Genomic DNA, 22,058 nt, shown 5'->3' with positions numbered 1-22,058 from the left:
AGGGCCAGGGAGGAGCCCCCCCCCCCCCCCCTAGTGAGGGAGGTCACCTGTGAGAGCCGCCCTGGCCCCGGGGGTCGCCCGCAGGGTTCACCCGCACCTGCCCGTCAAGGCCCCTCAAGGAGACGGGTGCGAGGAGGGGTCAGAGCCCCGCTGAGGGAGCAGGACAGCCGGCAGTGCGGGGGATCCCGTCCGGGGCCCTAGCTGAGCCTCCTTGAACTCGGCCCGCCCTGTAAATGCCTCAGAATTTTCAGTTTGAAAAATGGTACTTAAAACTCAAGTTACAACTCGTCTTCTACTTGTCTGGAGCAGCTTTTTGTGTTGGAGTGGTTTCTGCTGACAAGTTGTTGTGTTGGGTTTTGGCCAAGTGCTGCGGTAGGAAGGCACAACCCCCCAGCTGTTCCTTGTTCCCTCTATACACACGGGCAAACCTCTTTGTTTCTGAGTTTGCAAGTAGATCAGTTGTCTAAATATACACAAAAAACTATTAATCTAGGACACTATAAATTACAGATAGTGATTTAGCAAATCAAACACTTATTTCTATCCAAATATCTAACACTGTTCCAAGGAAGTTCCAAAAATAAGGATCCTTGCTTTCTGCCTGTTTACATCTATTGATACATTCATTATATATGATATTCATGCCAATTATAATTGAGATTATATTCATTCCCCAGCCTCCGGCTCATTTTCTGGGTTAAAAGCAAATGGTGAGGTATTTATGCAATTTTGGAGTTAGCAAAAGTAATCTTTGACTGTCTAACACATTTCTTGTAGTTCTGAATGGATGCAGAACTTCCTTCAGCTTCAGTATGACCAGAGTTTCACCCTGGTTCTTTTGATACTTGAGAAGATACAGACAAGGCACATTCAGGCAGAACCACGCCACAGGCATGTGATGGGCACTTGACACCTTAACCAAACTAGCGGTAGTTTGGTACAGACTGCAAAGGAGGTAACAGCCTGAGCCACAGCCAGGCCAAGAACTCCTCTAGGAAACCCACAAAAGGGCAGTGAGACATCGATGTATGTGAGCTTGGAACAGGGATCATGCAATTAACACATGAGTAGCAGTGTGTTTTTCCAAGATTCATTTATCAAGGAACAAAGAAAGTTGTGGGTACAAGAAGTCTCATGCATACCTTTCCCATTGCATGCAGTTGGAGTAGGAGCCAACCACTTTATCACGTAAATATGACAGCCTAAGCGAGCTGCCTTTGAGCTCTCCCTGCCTGGCAGCATGGCTGCATGCATGGCGCTGACCTCCCCTTTTGCTGGAACACCCCTCAAGTTCACTCATCAAGACAGAGACCTTCTACCCAAAGGTCTGTCATTACCGAGTTCAATTCGCATTCTTTCCAAGTTGCAACCGGACTGCCCACCCGTGACTCCCCTTGAGCTGGGACACCTCAAGGTTTGAGATTCCTTGCCTGAGACCAAGAGATCCTTCCTTACCCAAGGAGGAACCTCTCACAACAGATTCTTGCAAGTGACTGATAGCATGCTGAATTAATACTAATGAAATACATGTAGCTTATTCCATTAGACATAAACCATTGTCCAAGTCTGAGGCTAAGATTGGACCTAGCTGCACCTAAGCTCATCAGAAGTTTACAAAGCAAGAGGGTCCTCTCTGAAGCTCATGACTCAATGGGAGGGGCTCTCTTACCCTCTTGCATCTCCAGTCTCTGTGTAAATCGTCCTAGCCCGATTTAACTCTCTTTTCCTTTGTATGTTTTGTCCATGTAGTAAGTAATTGAATGACCTTTGTTAAGTCATGCCTTTACAAATTCATATTAAAACTACCTTTGCTAGATACCTTTGACTGTGATTCTTTGAGTAATCCTAAGTCACTCATCCGCAACAGGGTGCGAAACGGCAGAAATATCCCCACTTTCTCTCCTCCTGAAGTCCACTGCTTGAGGAGGGAGACTTTCTAGGTATTCGCTGAGGCTGTAGGAACAAGGGAGGACCATTAAAAGCAGACCTGAAGGAGCAGGGAGTACAGTCTTTTAGATGCTTCTTGGGAAAAGCTGTCCTGTTTTACAGCTATTCCCCACATAGCACTAGATAGTGTCTGATAGACAATATTATTACTCGTCTGTTTTTTTCTTCAACTATTCCCACTTATCTTCAATCAACTTTTCTTCTCAGGGTGCTGAAATTGGTGAAAGCATCCATAGCTCATCCAAGAGGAACTTTACATGAAATTTGAACTTTCGAGAGTGGCTAGGGCTGTTCCCCTCTCGGGACTTGGCCCAGAGAGCAGTTTAACTGAAGGTGAAGTTTATGGGTAGAAGTAATATCTTTTATTATAACAACAATATCTTTTTATTATAACAACAAACAGCTAGAAAAAATAGACAGCTGTTTGGTATGCAGGAGCCTGACCCTAGAGAAATCAAATTTTCTCAGAGCTGCCTATAGAAATGTTTGTGCAGAACAGATAGGTTCTCAGCTTCTGTCACCTTGTTTAAAACACCTACAAAATAAATTGCAGTGGTATTATAACCAGGGAGTGAGGAACCTAGCATTTAGACCTTCACTAGATTTGTAATTAAGACAGAAGTGGTGCAGCCAAAACAAACCAGATCTAAGAACTGGGAAGACCCGTCCCAGTCAAAGAAGGTCCCATCAAAGGGGAAAACTGGGAACAACCAAGAGATTAAGCCAGCAATCAGTATGTTAAATATACATACTAATGCCAAGACAAAGGAGTAGCATGGCTGGTGTTCAGGCTACAGTCAAGCAGCAAGTTGATCCAGGCAACAAGGATGATGCACAAAAAGCAGATAGAAAAGTGAAGCAGTTTGAGGAAGAAGAGACAGTGAAAGCCATAGTTAGGAGTCAAGAGAAGGAACTAAGATTAAAGCAAGGCAATCTGTTGGCTCTTTGGGAATCTCTGCCAATAAATACCAATACCTGCTGCCAGTTGCTTAGAAATCTAGGCCTGAGGTGAGATTTAGTTCCTGAGCTACCTGGGAAATGATTCACTCTCACGGTTTAACCCCAGCCAACAACTAAATACCAGGCAGCTGCTTGCTCACTCCCCAACCCCGGTGGGGTGGGGAGGAGAATCAGAACAAGGTAAAATCATGGGATAAGAACAATTTAATAATTGAAATAAACTAAAATATATTATTAATAATAATAATATAGTACTGAAAAGGGAGATAACAAAAAGAGAGAGAGCAATAAAACTCAAGGGGGGGGAACACAACAGAAACCCCCAAAACGAGTGATGCACAATGTAGTTGCTCACCACCCACTGACCAATGCCCAGCCAGGCCCCAAGCAGCTATCTCCCCCCTCGCTAACTCCCCCCAGTTTATATACTGAGCATGATGTCACATGGTATGGAGTATCCCTTTGGTCTGCTGTGCTGGCTGTGCCCCCTCCCATTTTCCTGTGCCCCCCAGCCTACTTGCTGAGAAGACCTCAGAAACTGAAAAGTCCTTGACTTAGTATAAACACCACGTAGCAACAACTAAAAGCATCAGTGTGTTATCAACACTATTGTCATACTAAATCCAAAACCATAGCCCTGCACCAGCTACTAGGAAGAATATCAACTCTGTCCCAGCAGAAACCAGGACAGTCACCCGCTGCTAAGGATGAGCTCATTGAATCTGAAACTAAGTTTATTTCATTAAGGAGGTCTGAGAGTCGTATCTAGGTGCCAAGGTTTTCATACATTTCTAACTTTATTTGCAGACTTACTAAACAGTGCTCTGAAAGAGAAGGTTGTATGGAAAATGACTTGTACTTTTGTAGCTGTTATAGAAATAAAATTAAGTTTAAGATTTAGCAGAATTGAACCTTTTGCTTCCACCTGGGCTGTATGTTTTCTTTTAATCTATTAAATTTGAAATACACCTGAGGAAGAGATACAGAACACGATTTGTCTCATACTGTGGACTGGCAAGTTCTTTCTTCCATTTCTAGCAGATGAATCATCAGAAACATGATACACATTTATATTTGCTAAAAAGATGGGGGGGTGGGGGGGTGGGAAATAGCGTCGATCCTTTCTTGGGCAGAAGTTATTGCTAGTTCCAAGGTGTCTGCATCACAAAGGAAGGTCATGGCAGCCACCACAGCAAAATCTATTTATATCGAAAGAAGTACAATCTACAGTAGGAAGCTCTTGCAAACTAACAAAAAGGGTGATCAATGAATCCATTGTTTTTTGACAGGAGTACAAAAGTCATATTTTGAGGCATACCAAAAGAAAAAAAAAATCAAAAAATAAGCCTGAGGTTCCTTGCACCAGAGAGTGGTTAAAAGACCTCTAGATGTTTTTCATCCATACTTCAGATAAAACTAAAACTGTGCTGGAGGGAATGTCCTCAGCAATCCTTAAGACCTCCTCAGTAAGCCTAAGGAGCTTGGTCTAGGTATAAGCTATACATGATTTAGATGTAAATAGAACATTTTCTCAAACTGTTAATGTACAGCTATACACACACAAAAGGAGTAATGAAAAACAGACTTAATTTAGACTTACATTTAGTGGTGCCTAACCCCTCAGCATAAAGGTTGGGAATTTAATAGATTTTCTCAGTTTATTCCTTTTCATCCTAGTTTTAAAAGTACAGTTTTTCAGCTTCAGGATAACTCAGTAAGTGTCTGGTATCCTGAATCCCCAAGGGGGAGTTTACGCGCACTGGGTGAACTCTGAGATTCTCCAGAAAAAAATGTTGGAATATTCAAGCTAATAAAATTTAGTTGAACTGGCTAAAACTGAAGTTGCTAAAGTTGGAACTGTTTCACTGGGAAGGTTCCCATAGAATTTGTCAATGGTTTTTAGATCCCTCTCTTTAACTCTAAATGTGAAATTGGCACCATGCCTTTAAATCTAAATTTATCTAGCAGCATTTGAATAAGCGATGCCTTCTTTTCAAGTCATTATTCAGCCAAATGCTGCTTGGACTAAACAGAAAATAGGAAGTTATTCTCTCAGTTAACATGACAACTTACATTATTACGCTCAAGATACTGCGTAAGAGTTGGCCAGATTGAAGCCTGAAGCCCAGTTTAGTATGTTGCTGAGAGTGACCATTGATTTTAAAGAAAACTTAGGGTAAACACACCACAGATAATAGCCAGCACCTTATATATTCAAAAGCAATTATGGAAGACAAAAAGAAAGATTGAAAAATTAAAATAACTTGATCATGATATAAAATAAATGTTATGCTAACATAATTATATACATTAAGATTATTTATTGGGTAATCATTTCAATGTCTTATATTTGGTAAGCTAAAGCATAGCAAGAATTACATTATAACTTGAGAAAGCCAGATCGATCAGTCTTGGATCTGGATTCAACCTGAAATATTGCTGACTGGTATTTCATTTCTATTTTCTCTTTGTTTGCTTTTTTAAAATACAAAAGCATTCTTTTTTTGTTGTTGCTCCAAATACTTCCAGCCTGTATCTTCATTGTGTCAACAAGTAACACTAACTCCCCATCTGAATGCTATATTAGGGCATTATATATGTATATGTATGTATTTTGAAATATATATATTCAAAATATAGCCAAGGGAAAGAAATTTAAATTAAAAATTAGAATGTTGGCACAAAAAATGTATATGAACTAGTTCCATATAGACTCAAATAGGTATGTGCTGGATTTTATATATATATATATATATATATATGTATATTCATCAATACATTGAGGAATCTATACCCAAAAAGTAGAAGAAAAAACGCATCAAAGTCATACAGTTTTGAACAAGCTTTTGAAATTAACATTTCAGTAAAGTATCTCCACTACTTTTGACTTAAAGGTTGGTCCAGTTATAAAATTCCGTCCAAATATAAAATTGCTTTCAATAACCAAGGAACTGGATTCAGTGATGAATAAAACTTCTAGTCCTTAGGTTTGCTTCACTGATAGGCGCCTAGAGTCAGAAGACCTCTGCAGAGTTTATAGTCAGAGGCATAAACTCTGCAGGAGTTCAGTGTTGTCAGGTAAAGGAATAAGGCATATGTCATGAAGCTAGAACAGTTTCAGTTCCATATCTAGGCAGCATGAAGTGACTAAAAGCTCAATTTTGTTTCCATTCACCTTTACTGTCTCTTTCATGTCCCACTGTGAGGATTCAAAACACTCCTCAAAGCAAAACAAAACAACAGAAAAAAAGAAAAGAAAAAAAAACCCACCATACTGCAGCTTAAACTTGGTTAGGAATGAAATAAAATTAAATATTCAAGGATATGTGGCTGCATACAAAAGCCAAAGTCCACCTACTACACAGATATGAAGAAGCCCAGGGACACGTGCTCCATGCTGTCTATCCGTGGTGGATTTGGCTGATTCTTCAAGTAGGTATTTATTGGTAAAATGCCTACACTCCTGCAAGGGTCAACATTGTTACAGAGTTGAAAAATCAAAACCAAACAAACAAAAGGAGAAAAAAAATAAAAGCCTCACTTTTACTAGTCTATGACTATTCCGAGCCCAGAAATTAGTGTTTGATTCAATCAGCCTCTGAAAGGTAGAGTGAATGGATCAAAAGAGTGAAAACTCACTACTTTATGATGTGTTTGATATTTAATTCTTCCTAAGCACAATTAACCTCAAAATCTCCTTTTCAGTCAGTTAAAAAGATACACTCCAAGTAAATTTGCTCTTTAAAGATTTTTCTCAACAATTAACTCAAGGGTTTTTTCTTCCTTCTCTAAATTATCCAAACTTTTTTTGTTTGGGTTTTTTTTTATTGTCTTATATATAAAAGATAAAATTTAACATACTTATTAAAACACAGGGAAAAGAACTGATAGCAGTATTCTTGGCTCAGCTTCAGCCATTCTATGAACAGATGTAAAGTCAACTCCTTATTTTATGCTCTCTATTACAGACCATTTTAATCATTAAAGAGGAAAATAGCACACAGTTTCAGAGGTGAAAAACATGATTACTTCCCAGAAGCAAATGGGATGTGCAATTGAAGAAACTTAAGTCTACTCCTGTCTTCCTGCTATCAGAGGTCTGGCTGTAGGTGAAAAGCTCCCTTGTGGCAGACCTAAAGTGAGATTAACAGCTCTCTACCTTTGTTTTGGGTTGCCATGCCCACTTATTTACTTACAAAAAAGCCAGGTTTAGGGACATTTTAATCCAAATGCTATAGCAATCATTCCCTTGAGGCAGAAAATAGTGGCTACCTCTGACCTTTGCTCATATCAACCAGCAGCAATCCATAATTTCTATTCTGAATCATTGTTCTCCAGATACAGCCCCAGTTCTGTAGATAGGACCTCAATTCCTTGTTCCTGGTGCATCCATGGGCATTTGGCTGAATTCAAACTCTCTTGTTGTCTGCTTCCCAAACATTTCAGATTGCTCTGTATGATTAACTCATCTTTGTAATTTACCACTCTGTGATTTCCAGTATTTGCCAACCTCCTTGTGGCATCAGCCAGCAGTATGATCAGTGATTTGTTGACCAGAATAAATATATTCTTAAAAAAAAAAACCAAACCAAAAAAAACCACAAACCCACAAACATTTCCATCCCTTTTTTATCCAAATCAATTTTTCTTAAAATTTTTCTCATAATTTTTCTCACCTTTGGGAACTTCCTGACATACTAAGTACATCTAATATTCATTTTACTGGTTCCAAGTGTTATGTTTGACCATATGGAATAAGAGCTTGCCAATATAATGGGTTGGTTCCATGGTAATACCATAATGGAATCCAAAAGAGTTATTTGAGAGTGAAGTTAATATTTTTTGTGTTAGCAAATAATCATTAGAAATTTAATGGGGTTTTTTTACCACTGGTTGAATAATAGTACCAGCATATGTCTCTAAAACCAGTGTCACAAATAATTTTTCTGTTCTTAAAGAGCAGATGCTTTCTTCTCTCCTGTGCTTTGTCTTCAGTTTATGTTTAGTTCTGATTCTTGAAGTGCTTACACACGACCATTTTAAATTACTCCATCCCCTGCTCCACTGTGGTTTGTTGTGTATGTAGCACTGTAGCATTACATCGACACAACATGCTGCACTACCTATAGAGTCTCACTCATCACTACATCTGTGCTTTCTCTGTGAGTTTGTTGATTGTTTCCCTTTCATTGTTTCTCTGTCCTTTTTGAATATTCTCCTTTCATTTGTGGGCCATTCACCATCTTTCATTAGACATCTTAGTCTGCCCATTACTATTGATTCTAAAACATGTGACATGCATTAGCTGCATTATGAATTGTGAAAATGCAAATATCCACCCAAAGCATCAGTTCCTGACTACTTAACATGGCTGTAATCATCATCCTTTAAAAAAAAAAAAAAAGAAATCATTAATCTGCTGAACCATCTGTGATCATTCTGAACTATCCTCAAGTTACATTTTGTAAGTTACATAGTTCTGAGAAACGAAATTTTACAAATTTTGGAGAAGATAAGCTGCACTGCCAAATCCTTAAACAATAAAAAAAAAAACATCTTTAGTATCAGTTAAATAATTTTATTTTTCGTTCTTAAATTCAGTATCTGACTCATCATGACTAAGATGCCTGTACTGTTAAATACCACACAGAAGGCATTTCTAAAATCTATCCAGTATTAAACTACAACCATTTTTCAGTCTGGTTGACAAAAATCACATTGTATAAATTTAGTCTTTGAAATTAAGCCATGCACTTTTTATGAAGGACTTTTATCCAAAATGCTAGAAATTTTAAAGGAAATAAATCATCTTAATTTCTAAAATTAATAGGTGCAAGATTTATTCTTAAATCATGGATACTCCTTTCTAATTAAATTCAAATGTGTTTAATGCATCTCAGGAGTGTTAAGATAATAAGTAATCCTTTTCTGGAACTTAACATCCCCGATCCCTGTCAATAATTATATTGGGTGACTAATAAAATATGATGCCAGGCATTTTTTAAATCTTTATCTTCTTCCTCTGTCTCATTAGCAAAATGAATAGGTTTGCTCCACAGGCACCACCTAATCTGGAGAATTCAATGTTGTTCAAGGACATTGCAAATAAATTTCAGCAGGTATTCCTTCATGCGACGGTCACACATAACACACTTTTACAATACTCACCAGTTGCCATGCTAAAGCTTCTCTTTGCTGTATAAGCTTATTGCTAGTGTCAAAGGCCAGACGGCCAAAAAAGGCCACTGCAACTGTCAAGTCTGATCTCCCAACCAGGAGAACCTTATGCAGTTATCCCGTCAAAGTCTACACTCTACATAGAGCTCCAATGATCAGTATTTGATCCACAGAACACGTAGCACTCACGCATTCCATCAGTGGTCTATCAGAAAATGCTGACATCGCAAGAAGAGATTATTTTATAACATAAGACAATACTTATTTTCAGAAACTGGACTCAGATCTAGCAGGCCTTTTAACAAAAATCATGCCAGTAATGTGAAATTAGCTAATTTGTTCTTGAGAGTTTAACTTCTTTTCTCAAGTAGATATTACATTACAGTAATTACACCTCCAAGTAACAAAAATGTGGCAGGATCATCAACCCCTGGGATGATATATCGTCCTCTGGCCCTCATATAAAAGCAAGAATCATCTCTAGTGCCTTTAACTTTTGGGTATATCTAAGTATTCAAATGGAGGACTACAGATATTTCATACTGTCTTGAAGGTAGGAGTGTAGAACAAGGAATAGGTTGTGATTCATCCAACTCTAAAATATTTTCATCTTCCTAATTTTAGGTCCTGTGAGCCACACACTAGATTCAAATTATACCCACCCTGCCAGAAACAGAAACTGCAGAGATACCCCATGCTGAATGTTCCAGATATGCCCATGCTACAAGGCACACATAAGATATTTGACCCTATTTTATATGTGGTGTGTCGCATAGAGTATCTTGAGTTGGAAGGAACCCATACTCCCTGCTTCTCACAGAACTACCTAAAACTAAACCATATGACTAAAAGCATTGTTCAGATGCTCCCCGAACTCTTGACAGGCTTGGTGCCATGACAACTTCTCTGGGGAGCCTCTTCCAGTGACCACCCACCCTCTCCATGAGGAACCTTCTCCTAACATCCAGTGTGAACTTCCCCTGATGCAGCTTCATTCCATTCCATAAGGCACAACTTTGAAAGTCATTATCACACTGCACCTGCTTAGGTTTTTTGCAATTTTATTGAGCCATAGCCCTTGGCCTGGGCAAGAAGAAAGGTCAATCTACGCAACACACAGTAAAGCATACAGCTGTCCTACAAACCTCCAAATCCAAGGTTTGCCTAGAGACTACTGTCCACATGCTTCTCGTCTGTCATTCACTTTCTTCACTTCCACCTAATCTGACTCACATACAGAGGTTGTTGCCAAGGACTGTGCCTTGAATGCCAGGCCAAACTTCAAAAGAAGACTGAAAAAAACACGTGAGAAAATATCTCATAAAGATCAGCCCTTCTTCCTGAAGTCAGCTCAAACTAGGCAGACACTTATCAGACACCGAAAGGCACAGTTCTGTACCTTCCTGTGTTCCTTGGGACACCTGGAATCTCTCAAAGTACATTCAGACTAAGTACAAGCAGAGACCATGCTTAGCCTGTTCCCTGGATCAGGCTGTCACTGCCCTGAATGTCCCAATAGGCCCCAGCTCCGCCAGGAACCTCCACCTATGCCACATCACCTCTGGGTAGGTGGCAGAGATTAGCCACATCCAGCTAAGAAAAGCCCTCACCCTGCCTGATCCTCACTGAAGATGCTGGGGAATAGGAATTACTCTGTGTATGAGGGTGTTGCAGAAGCTTTCAGGGCTGTGATCTGCCTCTGTGGCTGGGCTTGTATCCACCAGGATTCTAAAGTGAGCCTGGAGCTGTGGGCAACCCTGTGGGAAAGTTCCTATGCACACATCTCTCTAAATGAGGGACATGACAGTCTATATTCTCATTTTTTAAAAGTCTACTATCACAGTTTAAGAGTGGTGGAGTACAGCTGCTATGATGTCCAGGCATATCCCTTTCCCCTGATCTCATAAAGCTGAGGATGCCACCAGCTACGTTAGAAATGTTGCAGATGCTCTCTCTGCCCTATTTTCTGCCTGGATTGTCTAGTCAAATAGCATTGATACCTGAAAGTCTCTTAACAGCCTGATATCTGAGGCTGCTTTCTGGATTGGAGGATTCATGGAGGCCCCTGAATTCAGAATAGGTCAACTATGGAAGTTGCCTGTCAGTTCCTCCAGTGACATGGGTTTAGTATATGCCACCATGGATAACATGATGCCACCATCTTACTCTGTCTCAGGTTTTCCTATGCTCCAGACAGAGGTGTGCAGGTGAGGTCAGAAGTACTCCATGACAATGCCACTACTCCCTGGCCTGTGTGTTTGCTATTCCTGCACTAAATCCCATCCACAGCATGCATGAAGTCATCCCAAGCCCTCTCACTGTTGGCTGAATCCTACACATGCAAAAGACGTGTCTCCTGGTATTTCAACAGGGGAGCAGCAGAAGGGAAGGTCTGCCTACATTACTGGCCTTCAAGTTGCATTTTGAACTTGTAACTGTAAGATGTCTTCTTTGCCTGACCAGGTGTGCCCTGCTTTTCTACCTGCTGCTAATGACTGAAATGAGAGGAGTGGGACAACTCCCAGCCTTAACCACGTAAGGTTGAAAGTGTCAATATTCATCCTTTCATCTCCATCAGTGTATGATAATGGTCATTGACCCCATTTCTCATCAAAAATGTGGTCATGCATGGCTCAACCTGTAATAATGACTACCTGACATAGGAGAGCATCTTCTCCCTGGCCCAAAGAAATAACCATACCTTTGGCCTTGCTATAGGTGTCCTACAGCTTTATAACCTCTAGCCAGTTGCCCCGATTTTCCACATGTTCTGCATTGATATGGCTGTTGCAGTCAGGCTTTCCCAAAAGCTCACCTTGTAGAGAAAAAAAAGCATAGAGCTCCATATGGCTCCATCACGTGACAAGTTCAGAACTGCTGATGAGCTTAGCTCACCACAATATGCTGGCTCTGTATCATACATGGGAGGATAGAAGGCTGCAGAGTTTTTAGAGAAGCACAGAGACAAGGAGTTTCTTCAGTGTGAAAGTAGATAGACCATTCATTCATTCTTCTTTGAAGCATGCTCCCTACAACTGGTTAATGATAAACTTGCAGAATCTAGTTTTTCTATTTCAATACTGATAAGGTTACAAAGATGTCATCTGTTTGCAACAGATGGTCTTTTGTTTCTAGACCATGTCATTCTGCGAGTAATCACTTATTTAAACGGTAGGGATAGTACAGAGTTAAGTGTTTCTTAGCATACACTCATATTGTTTTGTATCTTTTGTGTTGATACCTCAACACTTTCTGTAAAATTGCTTTTAGAGAAACAATATTTTTTGTATTGTTCATTAATTTGCCAAAAGCTAAACATTAAAAGCATACATTAAAAGTCACCATAAGATACACTGGGAAACCTGGATACAAAGGAGTCACTTCACCCTAAATAGTAAAAACAAGCAACCACAGGAAATAACTCTGCAGTTTGCAGCCACTGGTATTGCATAGGATGTAGTTTTCTTGGAAGTACCAGTAATGCTGCATAGCATATGACTGAATTTTACTATCTAGGTAGTCACATCTGCACTGAACACTGTTTCTATAGCCTGCCAGGCCACCACCTCACACTGCATTCTATCCTGTTATCATTGTGGGTATCCAAGTGCCACAACTCTGGGCACACACTGACCTGATAGCATCGCTTTTTTAAAACCCTAGCCCACAGCATGCTTCGTTCTGTTTATAGTTCCATGCTCCCAGAATTAGCATAATTGTAATATAATTTCAGACCTATTTGCTGTCTCATTGTGTACTAACACCTGGATATCATCAACAAAGTAGGAAAACAACCAACATCTCTCAGATGGGTCATCTTCACACTTGAACTCTTTTACCAAAGTGACATTTAGTCTTAAACGTATTCAGGCTGCCAGGAAATCCGTGAAGGAAATCATTACTGAACATTGCTGTTGTCCCAAACACTATATGCTATGGCATATGTTTGGATTTTCTGTTGTAGTGGTAAAGGTAGCACAACAGTCAGCTCGTGACCTTTCCAAGTTCTCTTCACCTCACACACCACAGTAAAACACTAGCAGCACCTTAGTGAGAGACAATTTTCTAATGTCTGAAATGCCAGCCATACTCCTCCCTTCCTCTGTCTTACATGCCCACCATTGACTCCCATCTTCAACACCATCACTACGCAGCAGGATCTGCTGGTACCTCCTCTACCCTTCATACTTTCTGATTGTACCTTGAGTTGCGACAGGTTTGAGGAAAGATCAGCTTTCCTGTCAAATAGCTCTGAAGGAAGCCTCAAATTCCTTCTCTGTGGCCTAAAGAACCTTACAGAATATCTGAATAAAACCCTATTGTCTGTGTTATAAAATTTATCACATAATTTGGCACTTGTGAAGTAATCCCACAGCAGACGCTGTACAATTCCAACTTCCCTACATCTAATTGATTTTTTTATTACTTCAGGCTAATAATCTCTATAGAGCTTCTGAAAAACCCAAGTGAGAATTTCATTTTAGCACTTTGTAAAAGTACCTGAGGCAAGTACCTCTCAGGCTGTAGCACTGATCCTGTTCAGCTTTGTTCTTGTTCAGTTTGCTCCCACTATCCCTTCAGCAGTATCGACACAGCAATATATGGCCAGACAGACCTGGGGAAAATAAAGTAGCAGAAATAAAAAAATTAACCAGAATGACTTCTCTGAGCCAGTTCATTCCGTGTTCACACAGCAGGAGGAGTGAAATAAGTAAGCAGACTAAGCTACTCCAGCCACCACTGTAATAGAAAAGTTTGTGAGCTACAGTGTACACTCAAAACAATCACAAATATGTTCCACTATCTGGCCGATGCAGTTTTTAGTACTGAGAGTAACAGAAAAAGTGAGAAACTATATTGTCCTTTTGCTCTGCACATGCACAACCCTCATAAAGGATTCATGAGTCAAGAAATAACTATAGACCATAATTTTCAGATAGTTCTTCCTGCCCTATGTTATGGAGTAATACTTACACACAATGTCAGCAGGACAAATTTATTGCATTTTTGGAAGAATTTTTTTAAATATTCACTCACAAAATAGATATTAAAGTGTACATTTTCACATCATTAAATGAATGTACATATTGTATGCATACTTACACATAATGTATGTCTGTGTATTTATATATCTATTTATATGTATGTGTGCTTATTTTTAGTTAAAGTTCTCTGAAGTACAGTTACCCTGCCATAGTTCTAAAATGAGCTGGTGCAGAAGACAGCATTGCATAGCGTCCTCTACAGAATTCCTTTACAAGAGCCAAAATACACTGATTTGTATGCTAAGTTAATTTAAATCAAGGTACTAGTATTACCTTTTTTGTTTGTTTGTTTTTGACAAAATCACTGTCTATTGACTCTTCTGAAAATGGTATTTTTGCCCTTATAAAGGACCAGCAGCTTATAGTATTCTTTCATATAAGTTTCTGTGAGTATGTATATGAAAGAAAGAAAAGCATAGTTTAATTACTGTTGGAGTGTCTCTTCAGTTTATCATTTTATTATGGAGTTTATATTTTATTTACTTAAGAAGAGCATTGAAGCTTGTGCCCCAAATAAATGCTTTATTTTAACACAGAGGAAATACTTACATGTCTGAAACATTTAAATAAACTGAAAAAACATGATTATATACAAATCTGAAATATACATAAACTAAAGCATTACCTTAGTTATCTACCTCTGTTAGATGCATCACTGCATACACAAAGCCCCATACCCCTAATCAATGTCTTCACTGCAACTACACTCGGGGGGGGGGGAAAAAAGGGAGTTTTGACTGCATAGAAATATGGTAAGAACTTCACAATGTGACCTATAGTTTTTACTGAAATAAATTAATGGATGGCATGCAGATGCCAAGATTAAACAGAGTAATAACAAAACATTAGTAAGCACTTTTAATGTAATTAAATTTTTGATGTATTACAATTTTTAGTGTGTAATTATTTTTGAAGGAACTGAAGGGTAATACTGGATCACACCCTTACTCAACCTAGTTACTAAATAATAAAATGCAACAATGTTTTTAAATTCTATTGCAGAATAATAGTGTATTGTCCATCACAGATAATGATGGCAAGATTTTTCTCATCTGATAATCACTCATAGTGATTACCTAATAAAAGGACAATCCTTGGTACTGTAAGAACCTATGGTCAGTCCAGAATGTAAGCAAGCATGGAAACGTGCTATATAAAGCATCTCGGCTTGAAAGTGACCTTGAATCTCTGTTTCCTTATTGCTGGAGGTTGGGATTGTTCCATGGCTACATTCCCAGTCTGCATCAAGGGGCTGCTGGTAACATCAATCTTAAACACTGGCCTTTAAAACAATTTTTGATGTTGGCCTTGAACAGGTCTAATAATTTTGCTTAATCACTTCTGTTTCTACACAAAAGCTGGGATCTAGGCTGACTTCTAATTTTTCATTCTTGTGAAACCCAGCCACAGGCTTTCTGTCTGCCATCAAATATCTGGAATCACAATTAGATAAAATATGTCAGATGCCTTGTGACACCCAGTCATCTTTATTGTATAGAAGTTCACTTTCAGCCTAGAGCAGAATAAATTCCATTTGACTCAGAGGTCAGTACGTGGGAAGAAAAATAAGAAGTGTGTTCACTTGCATATTCAAATATGCTAATTTGGATGCATCCAATTTGCGTTATTTGTCTCCTAATGAGAATGACCTTTCTGCTGATAGGAAAAAGCAATTGAACTTGGGCAGGTGAAAGTTATGGAAGAATAAAAAATTCCAAATCTCTAACAAAAGAGGTCAACTGCCTGCTTCTGTGAATTAAAAAAAAAATAATTGAGGTCAAATTGAACCCTAAATCCCAGTGCTCTTTCATCTTTAGGGACACCCAGATTAGGGTCACTACCTGAATTTCGCTGCTCAGGCATATCTCTAATAACACTTCTTGCCTAGTACCCTTCCTCTTCACCATCCTTTACAAAGAACATCTGAAGAGTTCTCCCACCACTAACGTGGCAGGCACAGCTTAACGCCATAACATCTTTATAATTAGCTTACATAACAAAATTCGAAGCACCAAAACTCAAAGACTGACTAGCCCAAGGCTACAAAGAGGATGTTATTACATCAGGAATGGAACTTATTTGCATCTAGTCTTACATCCTGTGTTCAAACACGTAAGATCAAGTTTCTTTCAGTACTGAAACTGAAATGGAAAGAAGCCATGATCAGTTTACAAAGTAGCATTAGGATCACATAGCCTGTGTTCTACTTCTGTGAACACCAAAGAAGGAAACGAGTCCTGCACGTAGGCAGCTCACCTATAGACAGGTAACGTCATCATTATTACCATTTTACTACACATTTAACTGTCCTCTTCACTGAAAAAAAACCCCAAACCACAAACATATATGGTCAAATTGCCAGTATGCTTCTATTCCTTTCAAGCTTAATTTTTCATCTGCAGACCTGAAAACCAGGCAGTAATGTCATGACATAGTTAGTAGGTCTTAGAACTAGAACCACTCACGTGCAGAACTCAGGATTAATTAAAGAGCTATGAATTCAAACAAACATCTTGGCATGGCTTATAAGCAAGGGCACAGTTATTTATTCTTCTTGTTGTTTCTTTTTCATTATGGTGCTGCAGGAGTTGCCCATCAGGGATCAGGGCACCATATTGTGAGGATTTATTTATACACTTAATGAAAATATGGCACCTGCAGTTAAGAATTTACAACTGCAATTATAAGACAAAGAATAAAACTGTCTCTTCAGTCAATTTCTGCAATCATAATATTCTAAATGACACTAACACATACCTCATTTTAAGTGTGTGCTTTCCCATGATTATATATAGAATGGGCTGCAGTAAGCTTAACACAGCCACTCTGAAAGTGCATCCAGACAAACATGGGTTATCCTGAAAATAGATATCTTACCTTTGCTATCAGTAAGCAAGGAGGAAATTTCCACTTAGAAAACAAAATTCAAGAACCAGCAAGCTCTCTAGGCCTATACATACATATCCACTTGCATAGAACTTTGTTCTTAATGTTAGCTTACTTGCTAGTATGCTATTTTTTGCAAAATTACACAGGAGAGCAAAAAAGACAAACCGTTTCATGATAAACAATGTAATTACACGAAAAGGGCAGCTTTTGCAATTGTTCCTCTTTTCACCTGTGTTTCAAATCCTATTCCACATTGGGCACAGGTGCAACTGCTTACAGATTGGGCAACAGAAGGACCAGCTATAGTTGTTGGAGTAACGAATTCTCCTTTAAAGCAGCATGCGAAATAACTGTCCTGCTAGTAGGCTACTCTGATGTGGTAATGTTTGTAACCTGCTAATGGTGTAGTTTTGTAACTGATGTAGGGGGACCTTAGTCTGTGCTATTATTGGAAAGAGCAGTTCTTTTTCCTATTGCTAACTACTTCTTTCTGTAGCTGAACCAGGAAATTAATCCAGCTCAATTGAAAAGCTTATTAGTTTCATTTGAATCAAATTTTGTATTTGGTGGATTATGTTACAAGTCCTGGTGTTAACATAAAGAACAATAAGGAAATGTGTTACCTGGGTAAGCGTACAGCAGATTGAGGTTGTCCTAAAGTAGCTGCAAAACTGCAATCGTAAAAGATGGTGACTGTTTGAAAGGGATGTTAAGAGGTGTAGGAGTAGATTAGGGTGGTTTCTATTGTCAGACACATGCTAGGCACAAAATATGTAAATGTGAGGTTACCCAAGCTCATGTGCAGGTAGTTTTGTTTCACTGCTTTGTCTTTGCATACAAGTGGCCTAGGTATCTACAGTGCGGTTGCTTGCATCTAAGCCAGTTGTGCAAGATCCCTTTTGAATCAGTGGAAGTCTAACCATTGTGTCAATGGAGTCTGAGGCGCTGTCCATCTTTTCCTGAAGCAGAAGCCTAAAACGGAATAGATTTTTCTCTAAAACTCACTATTTCTCAGTTTGACTATAAACAGAGAACAGCGTGACTACCTTTGCTCTAGTGTCTGTCTAAACTGAGGGAGAAGAACTCTATCTTGTCCATCAGGGTCAAACCAATTTCAAAGTACTCTGAGAGAAGAGCCTTTAACTAAAGATATGGTATGCACAGTCCACTGCTGCACTCTGGTTATGGCCAGGTAAGTAGAGCTCTTGACCAGGAACTGTTATCTTAAATTAATACTATATTACAAACAGGTCCTACAACACATTACGTTATTGAGATTAAGATGTAGAATAGCAACCAATATGTATAAATTGATATCATTGTTATAGTACAAGTCACCAGATCCAAAGTTTGCTGTCATCCTGGAAAGACCTCCAAATACTTCATTGTATTTGGCTCAGATACATACTACATTTTGCATGTTTAACAAAGCCTCAGGAAAAATGCAGTAAGGTTTTGTTAAGAGCTAGGAGCACCCTCCTGAGCTAGAAAAAGCTGCTGGAAATTAATTTTCCCTGAAAACAATTACCTTGCACCATGTCTAAAAAAAGACAGTGTTAGTAGTGGGACAAACAGTAACACTGCACACTACTACTGGTACAATTTTTCCGGTGTCAGTGGCACAATACTTATTCTTGCCAGTGTTTTCACTTTTATAGATAAAAAAACAGGTAAAAGGTGATTTTAACAAAGTAGCAGTAACTTTAGTAATTTTAGGGGATTTGTTTGTTGAATTCAAGCATTCACATTCTGGAGTGTCACTCCTATTTCTGGCTATTTGGTTTTTTTGAAGTTGCCTTGAAAGAATTAAAGAAGTAGCTAATAAAAATAAAGGCTGATCTTCAGGGAATAGAATTATAGTTGATATGTTAAAGGTAAGCAATTACCAACAAAGGAGAAAGAACAGACAGAAATGTCCCTTGTTAAATATTTACTTTAAAAAAAAAAACTACCTTATAAATGACAGTATAATAGAAGTGCTCCTTAGATAAGGTCGGTGTTCAGCATAGAGTTAAGCCTCCCAAAGAGACTTACATTTCTTGGCACAGAAAGTTTGATTACATAAATTTCATATAGGAAATGCAAAGTGCCATAATGTGGGACTTTGATCAATGATGCTATGCTGATTTATAATTGTGGGGTTTTTAACTGTGATGTGCACATAGCACTAATTTAAAAGCTCATTTGAGTTGCAACCTACCTCTTCCTTTTAATAACAAGAAAGTAATCTGATTACATTTTTTCAGTCATCTTTGTGTCACGTATTAGATAATCTCCTTATAGTTTAAAACTAAAAATGCTAATGGATTGGGGAAATGGATTTTTGCTTTCACCCAGCATATCTGTCTTTTTTATGCTTGTCTTTTGGATCATTTATCTAAATAATAACCTTTAGTACTCACTCCTTCCTTCCAATGAACTAGATATTAATGATTAAAGTCAGTGAATAGACATCTTCTTCCTACTCTAGTTTTGCCAGCTGAGGTTACCACTTTCAGCTGCTCTTTTTTTTTTTTTTTTTTTTTTGAGAAGGAGGTGGAGCTACAGGTATCCCCTCCATCCCTTTGCAGAGCAACTCATATGTTTACTTCCTAATCTGTCAGTCAAAACAACCTAAATTAGCTTAAACTACCTGTAGGTCTCCCTTAATGAATATCACCAGCCAGCACTAACCGAAAGGGCATTGATCTCAGCAACTAGAAAAAAGCAATTGTATGAAAACTTAGCAAACAGCTTTCAGTCAGCAAATCTGTTGGGGCAGCCCCAGAAAAGAGGCAGTAATAAGCCCCCTCAGGGAAGGTGCGGGTGGTAACTTCTTCAGCAGGCAAACCTGGAGATACAGGAGGATATATTTGCATGCCCTTAATCTCAGAATGATGGAAGATAACTCATTTTGTACAAAAGCAGCACGGAGAAGATAAATAAACAGCCCAAGGTCAGGTACAAAAATTATGGCAATTGTGGGAGTAAGTGCCAGGACAGAGTTTTTGCTAGAGTATTTGTGTAGTGCAGTTCTCATGACGCCTGACTTAATCTGTACAATGACCAAGCTTTCAGAAACTGCCTAGTACATACCCTCAGGGGGGAAAAAAAACCCAAAACGAACAAGATTCTGAGCAACAGGGATGTATCCTTAAAACACTAAGGAAATCACTTTCCTCACCTACTACATCTTCTGAAACAGATGGAATTTGAAGCACATATGAAAAGCCAACAACTTTGTACTGCCTTGAGACTTCAGAAAACATTTTCCAGAGCAAAAGTATCCTTCCACAGACAATCTCTCCCAGCAGACCAAATTTCAGTCCTGCTGACCCCAGTGGTGACAGTATGACACGGGAAAACAATACCCCAAGTAGATGGATGCTGTACTGGAGACTCACAGCACAGTCTTCAAGTAACTTGCACTGTTCTGAGGCTCCCACTGCTTAGAATAAATTCATTCCGGCAGGAAGCTTTCCATCTGCATAGTCAAAAAAGGCTTTGGATGTAAAGCAATATTCTTACATGAATCAGGCTGTTTTCTCCATTGATAAGAACAAAGAATGACCCTTTGAGCTTAGTCTAAAAGTCTTTCTGGTGCTGCTTTGGTATTTCCTGTGGTGATAAATAGCACAATATTCTCAATAGTTGCAAATTACAAAAGAGCCAGAATATACATACCTATGTGTATTATGTAGTCACTAAATCACATTTTCATGGCATGTGGGAGGTGACCAGGAGACAATAGCAGATCTGCTGAGGGGAAAAATATATATATATATATATCCATGAGTATAATTTAATAGGAAGGAAATCTGTTAACAAAGATTATCTCAGCAGGAAGCAAAATTCTACTGGAGCAACAATTCTATATGAACTTCCATTTCCAGTGAATCATGCCATTATGTTCATTTTCATTATACATGCAAAACCTGCCCTTGCGGCTTGTTCTTTGCTGCAGGATCACTGTCAAAACAAAGAACAATTACAAAATGTTCCTTCAGTTCAGAATTCTTATTTAGTAAGTGATGCCCATATGATGCAGAGCTCTAAATGTGAAATTTGTAAAATGGAAACTGGATTTCTCCCCTTTTCTGGTATTTAGACAACACAGGAAAGTTGGAAGAGTAGTGGGCAGGAGTTTCTAATTACTCACATTTTAGATTTTAAGAAAACTGTATTTACCAGGTAATTGAAGACAAACTGATAAACATAAAATAATAAACCAAAGTATTGTAGAATAGTATCCAAAATATTTGTTACAATGTATTTACTTAGATATGGCATCACTAGATTTGAATGCTGAATTAGTCTCTCAAGCAGATTGATATTCCTTTCAATATTAAATTTTCTTGATTACATTTATATTGTCTGAAATATTGCTTTCATTCTTAGTGTTTTTACTTCACAAACAGGTGATAATAATTCTATTCATACTTTTTTTGCAAAAGTAGCATGCCCATTTTCACTCAAATTTGGAATTATGGAGTTCAACAAAACACATGTTTTCCACATATTGCTTTGTGACATGGAGTACTGAAGAAGGCAAATACTGACATTTTCTCTCCCTGAAGATATGTGAAATCTCCCATTACTGGGAAGCTCTGTTGCCCTGAATGACAAATTACATGATGAGACAGAAGGAAGATGCAAATCTTGGAGTTTTAAAAGCATCTAATATTTTCTCAAATTATATTCAGCTGTATTTATCTAGCATTCTGGCATGCTGCTGGATTACTGTTATCAATAAATCTATAAATAGGATGCAAAATGCATGTGAGCTGTCTGTGCATGAATAAAGAGCGGCCCAGCAATAAATTATAGCATAATATATAGTTGAAAATGTAGCAAAAGGAATGTCTTGACAAATCAATGCAACATATCTTGTCACTGAGAGTGAAAGATTCATTATGCATCAGCCTTGAGAAAGCTGCATTTCTGAAGAATGGGTCATCTAGGGCATATGATGTAATGAGAGAATATGGAAACATGCATAAAAAGACAAAAATAATCTTCTGAATAATAGAGCCATATTAAATTTTCAGGTGAAATATAAGT

The 22,058-nt window shown here is 38.5% G+C and overlaps 1 long non-coding RNA gene across 1 annotated transcript; it reads right to left on the bottom strand.

Annotated features, from left to right (window-relative positions):
* Positions 1–726: 726 nt before the first annotated feature.
* Positions 727–20,757, bottom strand: LOC130148716 (uncharacterized). The gene is made up of 3 exons (XR_008821632.1): positions 20,682–20,757; positions 13,598–13,699; positions 727–1,953 (listed from the first exon to the last, which is right to left on the bottom strand). It is a non-coding gene; the product is annotated as an uncharacterized LOC130148716 (long non-coding RNA).
* Between the last annotated feature and the right edge of the window lie 1,301 nt (positions 20,758–22,058).

The sequence above is a fragment of the Falco biarmicus genome, chromosome 4 (assembly GCF_023638135.1).
Source record: "Falco biarmicus isolate bFalBia1 chromosome 4, bFalBia1.pri, whole genome shotgun sequence".
Classification (NCBI taxonomy): Eukaryota; Metazoa; Chordata; class Aves; order Falconiformes; family Falconidae; genus Falco; species Falco biarmicus.
Note: the sequence above shows the minus strand (reverse complement) of the source record. Positions and strands in the feature narration are given on the sequence as shown.